Source organism: Stegastes partitus, unplaced genomic scaffold, assembly GCF_000690725.1.
Source record: "Stegastes partitus isolate 25-593 unplaced genomic scaffold, Stegastes_partitus-1.0.2 Scaffold1163, whole genome shotgun sequence".
Classification (NCBI taxonomy): domain Eukaryota; kingdom Metazoa; phylum Chordata; class Actinopteri; family Pomacentridae; genus Stegastes; species Stegastes partitus.
In genome coordinates, this window is record NW_007578894.1 from 172,202 (window position 1) to 184,188 (window position 11,987).

The 11,987-nt window shown below is 41.0% G+C and overlaps 1 long non-coding RNA gene across 1 annotated transcript in view; it reads left to right on the forward strand.

Annotated features, from left to right (window-relative positions):
- The first annotated feature begins 9,856 nt into the window (after window positions 1-9,856).
- The window catches only part of LOC103368501 (uncharacterized), a 13,675-nt gene continuing 11,544 nt past the window's right edge, over window positions 9,857-11,987 (forward strand). The window contains exons 1-2 of the long non-coding RNA XR_520778.1: window positions 9,857-9,868; window positions 11,917-11,924. This is a non-coding gene — a long non-coding RNA (uncharacterized LOC103368501). The remainder of the gene's footprint in view (window positions 9,869-11,916; window positions 11,925-11,987) is intronic.

The window sequence follows — 11,987 nt, forward strand, 5'->3', positions numbered from 1 at the left end:
AGGTCAAATTTATGCTGTGGACTCTCCTTAGATAAATAAAGGGCAACATGGAAAGCCGCTCCCATCTTTACCTTTACTTTACGCCACTATGGGTCAGTGGTAGAAGAAGGACTTTTAGTGAAGGTAAAGTTGTAAAATTCCTACATCTGACACTTATTCAAACAAAAGGCTGCAAGCGTTATTAGCAAAATGTACTAAAAGCTTTAAAAGTAGTCATTAAATATTAAAAAAATCTTTCATTGTTCTATTTTTACAATGCTACTGTTGATGAATTAGCAAGTAGACAGAAATTAAATACTGCAGCTGACTGAGGTAGAGTTGATTTAGTGTCATATTTTACATGCTTTGTGATATCCCGATGGCTTTTAAAGTCCTAATCTGCTCTAAAGTAACTCCAAAATATAAAAGTTGAAGTGAAGTAGCATAAAATTTAAAAGAAAAATCAGGCACAAATACCTTCAGTTGCACTTTAGTGCGGCACTTGAGTGAATGTACTTGGTTTTGGCGACTTAGCCGCTCATCCATTGTGCCAAAACACAGAGAAAGTGTATGTGCAGCATTAAAACTGAGGCACATATACACTGTGCAGACACACTTCTGTTCATAACGGTGTCCCTGAGTGTGAACAAGTCCGGCACACACACTCTCTCAGATGCCACAGTGCACACACGCTGACACACTGCAGCCCTTTTGTACCTGCAGGCTCAGCTCTTGCCCCAAGCCCGGTCTCAAGTTACCTGTTTTCCTTCGTGTGAGTGTAAAGTGTATTCATATGCTCCTAAGAGGGCTGAGATTGGAAGGAGACTGTTTTCCCAGTGATAAAAATCACTTGGCACCTAGCGAGGAGCCGGCATCGCAGCGCAGGACAGCGGAGCTCAGAACAGAAGGGCACATCGCAGCGGAGCGCGGCGGCGTCTGGCACATGCTCAGTGTACACAGGCAGAGAGAGAGCAGGACAAGCCACACATACGTCTGAAGCAATATCGGGCCTCGGCTGCTTAACCACCAGGTTAATAGGTTTCATACTTTATTTTCACAAGGAGAAACGGCAAACACTGGAAATAAATAGAAAAATACCTTAAGATAAATTAATCTTACGGGCATTACAAAGTCAGATCGGCACAGTGAAGCCACTCCACAGGCCTCCCTTTATGCTTTCATCCTTTAGAACTGCTGCTGATTCTTGATTGCAAATGATTTAGCCTTGAAGAATGAGCCTGATGTAAGATTTATTAAGACATATTAACATGATGTAAATATTAAATTTGTCAAATATAACTGTTTTTGTCAGTACGGCTATAACACCCCTAATAGTACGCATAACAATAGTAGATTGAAGCACTGCTGTTTCATTAACATTGGTCTGCATTTGTCAAACTTAAAAATACAACTTAGGTGAAAAAACATTGTTTGCTAGAAGTGATGAACATGTTTATCAAGTGGTTTGCTGCTACTGGAAGCAAAGTGTAGGAGAAGTGACCACGATTGATCAAATGTATGTTGAGAACAGGAATGGCCAAGATGTTTCTCTGCAAGAAAAGAAAAACATGCATATTCTGACACCCTTAATATCATAAGTCAAAAGAATTAATAACTTGCAGTGAAATAATGTGAGAATTGCCAAAAGAAAACCAATCATGTTAGTTTGCTCGATACGTTTTCACCTCGATCCATATTAATCCTACAGTAATAGTAATATTTTAATAAAATGCCTATTAAATGCAAAAGGGTGCATATATGTGGTCATATACATATAAAAAGCAGATTTACATGCTGCCTCATTCGCCATGACCTAAAACACTACCTAATCAAAATTAAATTATCTCTGAAGCTTACTTAAAAAATTAGAAACAACTTTAGTTTGATAGACCAATAAAAAAAATCTGTGAACTTTACAAACAGACAACAAGAGTCCACAGTAAAACTTCTAAAACTTGCGACTCCCTTTTCAGGCAATGAGAGAGTTCGCCTCGTAACATGTGCTTAATAGTGCGAAAGGGTGTAATTTAAAACAAACCATGATCTTTCCTTAAACCTAACCAAGTAGTTTTGGCCTAAACTCAACCAAACACTGTGTGAAAATGAAACTTAAGTCACAAAAACTAGGCTTTGGTCTGACATGGGCCACGAACCTCAGTCTCCTGGATGAAAGTCCAGTGACTCACACCAATACCACCACTTCAACCTCGACATGAGGGCACTTTGAACTGGGAAAAAAAAAACTCCTATCTGTCTTTCAGCGTTGAACACTGATGTGGGTGGAATGGAAGCCACAGGACAGTATTTGATGCCTTGGGACTTGGGTACACGGTGACATTTCTTCAATACATTCGCTACAACTTGAGGGCATTTTCTCTTCTTCACGGCTTTCAGAGGGCCGTTCCGTGCCCCACAAAGAGCATTTGTGCTATGGAACCCTGCATGGCTCTATGTTGTCTTATGGGAAGTTGTCTAAGCTTCCTATAATCCCATATTACCCAGACAGACGTCAAAAGGTTTTAGCTGGTGTTTTTCCTGTGCATTAACACTATGTACAGAACCAAATGAATTTATTAAAAAGTGCTAATTCCAAGCAAACATCAGCAATTGCCAAAATAAAGGTCTTTGATATGAAACAGTGCTGATATATGTCTGGGGGTACCTCTGCGTCGGTATATATGGAAAAGACGCTCGGTCGGCTGATAGCGGGCGCTTTTCTGCAGTGTTTGCAGAAGCTTAGGCCTCCACTTCCTTATTAGACTCCCTAAACTTGAGTTGCATGACAAATATAAGGTGCTACACAATGCCAAGTGCAGGTTAAAAGTGAAGGATTAGCTGCAATAAGCCAACACTTTCTGCCCTCTCCGCACACACAGACTCAATGTGTAATGCGTCCTAATGGCAGAGGTAAATTGAATACTTAAGCTCGGCACACATGGCTCTCCGTATCTTCACTCACAGCCACCTACATCGCCGCCCGACCTGCCAAACCACACGGGCTGAATGAGCCTATGAGATAGACAGAGCGCGCACTGTACGTATGGCCCTCTGCTATTCCACCGCTCACTCACCACAGTGGGCTGGCACTCGAAGAGGGGGGTCCCAGTGACAGGGGGGCCAGTGTTACCTTTAGCCTCGGCCCGTTCGCCGCGAAGGACTCGGGCGTCGCTCTGCCACGGTTTGGTTCAAACAGGTTTCTCTGCTCCTTTTGTTGCTTCCTCAACGCGGTTCCGTTTCAATTCTTGGTGAAAGTGATACCTCTGTCTTCCCTCTCTTTCCCCCGAGTGGCAATATTTGAATCCTCAAATGGCCCCGCAGTATCAGTTCCTTCCTGAAACAAGCTGACACTCTCTCCAGCCCGTCTCGTTCTCCCGACCTGATGAGAAAGACGTCAGCGGACATTCCTGCATTCCTGGGTGTTAGATGCTGCTTTAATAACAACCCCAGAGACAGGAAAGTGATCGCTTTCGGTGTGTTCCTGTCTCCTGTCTTCTCATTCTCATCTGTTTGTCTCCGGTTTTGTTTCTCTTTGCTGTTTTTTTCACAATCACATTCAAACCTGCACATTTTAGTTCTCCGGAGATAGAAAAACGGCGTAACGTAGCACAGCAGCCTTGCAACGCTGGCATCGTAAGCGAATCTGGCATCACGAGTGCACAGTGTTTACCTGGCATGCTCTTCTTCGGCGGTCACGTCCGCCCACCCTCGTCACCCTTGAGTCAACATCCCCATTACTTTCCAACGCCGTCCGGTCTCCATCCAGCGCCTAGGCCAAGTTCCTCCCATGGCTCCCCAGAGGCGGCTCACTGGACCCGGGCACCGCCGAGCCACGAGGCCGGGGTCAGCAGAGGTAAGGAGGAAGTAACTGGAGATTTTTAATTATGAGCCTCAGTGGTGCGATGAGCAGCTCAGCTCATGGCTCCGAGTTCAATAGGACTGAACAGAGCGGGGTTTAGCGTAGTTCCTGAGTTTTACAGAGCAGGCTTTAGAGCAGCATTTGGCAAAGGCTTGATGTCAGAATACAACCATCTTTTCCACCTAAATCACAAATTGAGGCAGCTTAAGAAAGGAGTGTGCCATCCTCTGTAATTAAGACCCTGTGGATTTACCCTATTTGCCTAAATTACGGGTATGGTCACTGGCTCCAAATCTAATTGGCATGCAGGAAATGTTGAATCGAAGCTCAGCACTGAAATATGAAACTGTCCTTTACGCAGCAGCAACCAAAGAAAGCTGGACGCAACAAACCTTTTCATTATCTCCACTTTTTTACAGCCACATAATTTCTTCAAACTGTTTAATACAACAAGGATTATCTGCTGATTTATTTGCAGGAGGCAACAAAATTTTCTCATCTTCTCACTTTGTAGGCAGACCCACCACTAATACCTCTTCTCTGAGCAGGTGATGGCCCCCCATCTTCTTTGTGGGACTGTAGCTGCCACAATGCAGCTGTGATGATGAGGAGCAACTCATGTTTTGTGGTTTAACAATATTCAGACCTTCCTGGAACTATAAAGATGAGGTAGATATTGGATGTTGAGGTGACAAAGTTAAATAAGAAACACATCAAAACACTTTGAACTGTATCTGAACTGTATCCTCAGTCATGTAGAGGACAAGAAAATGAAAAACTTAGCTGAAACTCTTTAGGTTACAACTATTATTTGAATTTTGACTCAGAAGAAGAAATATTAGCCGGCAAAAAAGGCTACAGCACAATGAATAAGTTCAGAACGACTCATCTCCTGAACAAAACCCAGGTTTTCCTTCTCAGAAGTTAGGTTCAACCAAACCAAAGCTAAAAGTAGCACAAATATTGAACTTCATTTGTTGGGTTTCTAGAAACATGGCTTCATCAGTTAGCTTGACATTTCATCATATCAACTTTCCAAGGTAAGTACTTTGGTAGAAACTAGTTAAATCTACAATATATGAGAATTTGAACATAAATATAGCAGCAAACAACCATCTGCTACATGAAAATATAGTGACGTAGTGGCAGTCTTGGCCTTAGCAGAGAATGAATACTCATTCGCCCATAAGGTGTAATTTGAGCTTCTCAGTCCAGCTATATGTGCATATTAATGCACGTAAGTCCCTCCCTTTGAAACCATTGGCCCTCCCTGCAATTATAAATGGACCTCCTACACAACCATTTTACAATACAGCACAAAACATGGGCCAATGGGTGTGTCTGGATTACTTTTTTGTTGGTTCTTGTGTACACAACTGGTCTGGTTGTAAATAAAACTTGAAGTGAGGAGGGAGGTGTAGCCGACGGGGCTGTTTGTTTTGGTACTCTCGTGATATCCGGTCATTCAGAATACATCACCTTCAAAACAACTACCTGCTATTATTCATTAAAACTATTACTATAATATCCTCAGTATAAGAATGACGCACTGGGTGCCTCAGCTACTGTAATTACACCCACTAGTTTGGTTTATTTTAGCTATCTGATAGAATAAATGTAGGAGTCACTAAAAAGGAAACAGGTCAGTGAGTTACTTCTACCTCCGTCTACAACTCCCCTTGATGAAACCTTCAGGCTGATAAAAGAATGACCTCGAGCTGCACCTCCTCCTCCTCCTCCCCTTCTTCTATGACGGATACGCTGGGACATTTTGATGGCGGGGAATCAGACCGAGCAATTTCCTATCGCCACATGTAACACTGGCGCAGCGGGGGGCGCAGAGACAGGACAGGTCAGAGTCGGTGCCGTAGCGTTGTGCAGAAAGAGCTACGACCCGCATGGGCACAGAAAACTGGCGCTGCACAAAACAGTAGGAAGAAATCTAACTGTGTTATCATGTAGGCTGAACAGATTGGACCGAGCTGCCGAGTCGGTGGAGAGTTTCAGAGTGGACATTTTGAGGCAGAGTTGCGGTGACAACCAATCTCATTTCCTCTTCAGCGCAATGCGAAATGATTGTCGGAGTGTAACATGAACCGCCGGGTGGAGAACTGTTCATTAAGCTAAATTGAACTGGGGACATTTCTGCTGCAAAACCACTCAGGAGCTGATGTTTTGGGGGCAAATAATGTTTCCTGCTTCCTTCAATGGCAGAAAAAGCAGACGGTTGCAACTTCTTGTCCCGATGACCCCAACAGCATACAAGTTGATTCCTGACAATGGATTCCCCCCGCTGACGTCCATCTGAATCTTATTTGGACTGAAGTTACGCCTCACGGACACAATCACACAGAGCTTTGAGAGATAAACTCTGCTCAGGGAAGCTTAGGTTGGAATTAAACCATCAGTACGCTGCAGGAAGACTTTGACAACGTGAAAGCTCATGAGGTGATGAGTCCAGATGTAGCAAATCAAGCCTGAACATGGTAGCGCAGCTGGCTTCTTTTACATCAGTCGTGCGAGCTCGTACACAGTAGAGTATTCTGCACAGTGCTTATTTACACACACACACACACAAACACACAAATGATGTAATTGCGTTCACATTGTTTGAGTATGCGGTCGCCAGCGCACCACATGTTTGTTGGTTTAGAATGGGAGGGAAAATGTTAAAAGAACCTGGATTGGCGTTGAAGGTAACTCGTCTAAGTTTTGTGCTGAAGACAAATCAAATATTCACGTTCGCTAAATGAGGGACATCCATAGGTTTGTGCATTTCCCGTCATGACTTCCAGAAATTTGACTAAGCGGTTAAATAGTAAATACACACTGATGGACACGAGCTCTTTAAACTTTTTGCTTCCACTTGAACAGACATCACTGCAGTACACATTAGCATCTTGACAGTGTATAGGTTTCTACAGCTGTGCAGTCCACCTTAGATTTAACATAACAGCAAGTCAAAAATTACCAAAAACCCTATCTCCGGGGGATGGATGTCCGTTTCGTCAACTTTGGGAACAAGATACTCACAGCTTCAGTCCAAAATGTGGGAAAAACAGAGGAAACTAATTATCTGCGTTCAACCAAGCAACATCACAAGACGTTTCAGTACAAGAAATAACAATGTTTTTCTGAAGCCAGAAGGCAAAGCAGAATTCTGTTTTTCCAGAATTGATGGATAACTGACGTCAATACAGAATGAGATGATGTCTGTCGTTGGCCAAAATAAAAAAGCTGCTTCCACAACCTATTTATTCCCACTTGGATTTCTGGTTTGAGGGTTGGATTAACTGCAGCATTTTATCACACAAATGCTAAGTTACGTTTAACAAAACTCGTCACATTTATTATTTCCGCGCATGGAATTATTAAAAGTTGAGAGCTGACATTACTCTTTTATCAGCGCCAGTAATGTTTCGTAATAGGCTGCCTATTAGCCTTTAGTTTGTAGCAACTGACAGCTCAGAGTCAGAATATTATTGGACGCACGTCAGAGAACAAACTTTCCGTTTTTGAGTTCATATAAGCGCTCTTCTGCAAATAACAAAACCCAATAAGTACTTCACTACTTCACCTTTGGCTTGGAAAGCTTCTGTAACACTCCACAGTGTTCTAAAAGACACAAGGTTGAAATAAATGTATGTTAAAGGCCCCCCTCCCACCTTTATGTAAATCTATTTTTTGCTTCTTTCAAACCTAAGGAACTAATCCTGTTCACTTGCAGGATGGAGCTTTCTGTATCATTCCTCTTTTGGTTGGAACATGTATGGCAGAAATACATCAATACATCACTTTCCATTGCTAAGCGTAGAGTAGTTTTGCATGTTTAAACAGAGTTGTAGGGGAGCTGGTGTGCTAAAGCTGCAGCCAGTGGGGGTCAGTGAATGGACTTTATAAATCTGCACATTCTTAAATCAGGAACAGATTTTCATCTAAAAGGAAAACTTCTAAGTACACAACTTGGAGACAGAGATGAGCTTTTAGTGGATAAACCAATGACTGAAGAGGGACTTCAACACAGTTCCTTTGTGGTTGCCAAGTATGAAAAGAAAAACCTTCCAACTGCCATTGTGTGGTGCCATTTATTAGGGAGGCGAACACTCTCTGGCCTGCCTGTCAATCTGGGTTACAAGATGGAGAACGGATGCCGACTGTTTGGCACGAACTCTCAACACGCAGTCCGCATTAAGGAAGGTCGGAGCCGGACGTGTCGGCGTTTCACCAAACTGCAGCGGTTATAGTCGGCTTCCTCTGGTTCCGCTGCATCTCTCACCTCAGACCAGAATGACTACTTTATGTTTTAGACAGGAAAGCCACATGTTACTGTACAGTACTGTTCAGCACCCCATAGTTTCTGCCGTGACTTTCTCCTCTCAGCTTACCCTTGTTAGATAAATGCTGACTTCGGTTACACGTACCTAAAGTACACAATAAGTGCAAAGAGATCTGGTAATAAAGTCACGTGCACAGGTGTAATCTGGGTACTCGTGCTCCTATATTAGTAATTAACATGCTGCTGAAGCTGCTTGCTGAGATCACTTCATCAATAAGCTGTAAATTATCCATGAATGTAAAAGAAAAAGACAGATTTGAATGTTTACCCAGACATCAGCAGCGGTCTTTGTCCTGCTACAGTGAACCTTTGAGAATTAATAAGCCAATAAAGATAAAAAATCCTGTAGCATCACTTGCTGGTTATTCAAAAATGAAATTTAAACAATACATTTTTGCACTGAATTTTAGAAGGGCTCATCAGCAGGAGCAGGAGGACACATTTCATTTAAAAAATAACAAACTACATTAACTTATAACTATCCAGCGATGAAATGAAAAGAAAAAATATGAGCAAATACTGTAACAAGCAGCACAACTACTGCCTATAGGGAGCGTCTACATCATGGCACCTACTACTGTTTGCCAACACTTTCTTTCAGTATAGCACATTTGGCTTTGACTACTGATGTCGTTAAACTTTCCAATGTCTTCCTTCCTTTAAACACGTGTCCTCTAATCCGGACGGCTGCGGTCACAGCAGGATGGAAGTTTGAGCGGAGGGCTGACGCTGAAGTGAGCGTGCCAAAGCGCCGAGATATCATCACCGTTTCATTAACCAGAGATGCTTCGGAGCAGAGTGAGTGTGCAGGAAGAAGGTTTTCTGCAGCATCAGGAACTGGAGCAGTGACAGAAGTGACAGGTAGATATAAAGTAACAGGTTTGATTTTTTTTTTTTTTACAGAATGACCAAATCTGATAGTTTCTGCAGTGGTGCACATTCTAGAAAACTGAATGAATGAATTATGAACTAAATAATTAGCAATGGTTGACTATAGTCCCATAACAAAGGGGGCAAAAAATAGTGTCTTAGTTTAAGTATAGAGTTAAATATAGCATGTTGAATAAAAATGTTTTAAGAAATCATGTTGCTTCTTTATTCTAGATTACTTTATTTATCTCTGAAGGGAAAATTAAGTGTTGCAGCAGCAGTTTACATATTACAGCACACATAAAAGAAAAAGCACTTTTAGAAACATATACTACATTAAAATTTTCAAAATAAAACACAATTTAAAAACATAAAAGTTTGAATAAGAAAGAAAAACTCTCATATTGCAAATACGAAGAACAAATGCAACATTTGTGGAAGAATCCTGATTATTTTCTTTGGTAAAAGTAACAATACAGCGATGTAAAATCACTCAATTACAAGTTAAAGTTCTGCATGAAAAATGCTGCTTAAGTGCAAATACTCCAGCATTACCAGCAAAATATTGTTCAGCTATTAAAGTACAGATATGTGTTTGTTCACTCTGACTAATAATATTACATCAGTCATAATTAGATAATTAACAGTGAAGCGTCTTACTGCTGCAGATGTTAGTTTAACTACTTTACATCTAATTTTATATACAGGGACTGAGGATAAATCTGAAGGCTCCAAACATAATGAATAGTAGAGGAATGAAGACAAAAAATCAAAGTGACACAAATGTGTTTTCAGTTTTGAACTTTTTCACTAATCTTTGATGTTTGGTGAGATATTGGATCATCTGAACATTTATTAAAATGAAACCATGTGAGACGTTTAGAGGAAAAACAGCGATCTGGTGGAGCTGTTAACAACTCGTCTGAAATGTGAAGCAGACTAACACAGCACTGTTTGTAAGATGTTGGAATCCTAAAACGAGCTGTAGAAAGTACAATGTGTGATCTGTATGTATGTGGCGTGGAAGCATAAAGAAGGATAAAGTGGAAATAGTCAAGTAAAGTGCAAGTATGTCAAAATAGTGCTGAAGTAGAGTACTGGAGTAAATGTACTTTCCACCACTGATAAACACAGTAAGAATCTCATTTTAAGACAAACCAGTTTGCATGAATGTGTGTGAAGTACAGTAGGGATTCATCTCGTTATACTTCTCACTCACCCATCTGACGGCGGTGCAGTTGCCATGCAGGCAGCTGGCTTACAAATCTGAAGTAACTTGGTTGTTTAGGCTCTTGTCCAAGGACACATGTGTTCAAGAGGATCCAAGGATGGACCCGAAACTCTGCAATAAGTAGACGCCTGCTTTTCTTCCAGAGCCACAAAACACCAGATCTTTCATGAAAATATACATTTATAAACTGAGATTGATTAAAACACAACTATAGGAGGCTGCATCTGGATTACGCCACCAATGGAAGAGCTGATGGTAAGAACATTGCACTTGATGGAGCAGGTAGTGTAGAACGAATGTTTTAAGGATAAGTATCTCATTTCACGATTAAAAACTTCCTGTTTTAAGAACTCTTGAAGTGAGTCGACTTCTTTTTGTTGTAGTTTATGATAGCAGCTAGATTTTGTCTCAAGAAAACTTTTTGAATGCTTTGGTGCCAGATTTATTTTGCTTGAATTTACCATTTTGGAGTTTTTGCAGTGACTTGTGCCCATGGACTGTATGTGAAGGATAGAAGTAGCCTTCAAGGCTAAAAACATGTCAATGCAGAAGTGACATAAACCTGCATTCTTTCTAGTGGCCAGCAGGGGGGCAACTCCTCAGGTAGTCAGATGATGTTTGATTTTGTAGACGTCTATGAAAATGATTCAACTTCTCATGTGAATTATTACCTCAGTAAATATTTTTCTGATGTGTTTATGGTTTCAATCGCTAGTTCTAAGTCTCCTTCCATACAGCATCATGTTTTTTTTGTGAACTTTGGCTCCATTTAGAATGAAAAAGATGATAAAGCAGGGCATTCTTTAGGTGGATTGGCAGGTTGCTACCATATAGACTTTCAAACCGTCCCTAACTTCACAGTTAGATCCACGCCTCGCTCATCACGTCCAGTCTCGTTCAAAAGACCAAGAGGGCCAGAGTACAAACTCAAGACTTCAAAGCAGTTCACAAACCAGTGGGTGACATCGGTGTGGCTACCTCCATCTTTTATTTACAGTCTGACTGTGAATCACAATACCTGGACCCTTAAACGGATGCAGCTAAACGGAATTCATACATTATTCAGCCAACCTGTCAACTCTTACTGTTAAATAAAAGATTTAACTTTGACAAAAAATTCAAAATAAAAGTTCACTCATGTTTGCTGACTTTTTAACCTCTAGTTTTTAAACAATATACTGTAGTTTAAAGTGTAATTTAAAGCAGGATGTGGTTAAAAGCAGAAAAAAAAGTATGAAGTAGATCATCTTTTATTTACTTAGTCACTTATTTTGGTACAAGTTAAATATAATGTTACTTCAAATTGAACTTTATTTACAGGTTTTTTTTTTTATTTTAAAAAAAAAAGACAATCTTAATAGAATTTAATGAGACTTTCAATAAAAAAAAAAGGAGTGTGTTTCAGAATTTAATTATAAAACTATATTTTTGTGGGAAAACTGCATGTTGGCGCTTTTGCAGCATATATTTATTCCATTTGTGCCACACTTAAATGCTTACAAGGCGTCTCCTCCGGTTGCTAAGAGTTCCTTTGTGAAGTCGCATTTACAAGACTAGATTCGCCTTCACCTGATACCGAATGACCCCTCACGATCACATCAGCTGCTTTGCACTAATTACCATCGACCACGGCCGCAAAGACAGACGGGGGGGTGCACAGAAAGGAAACGGAGCCTCGCCGGCCAAGAAACAAGCTGTTACTGTTACAAAAGAGA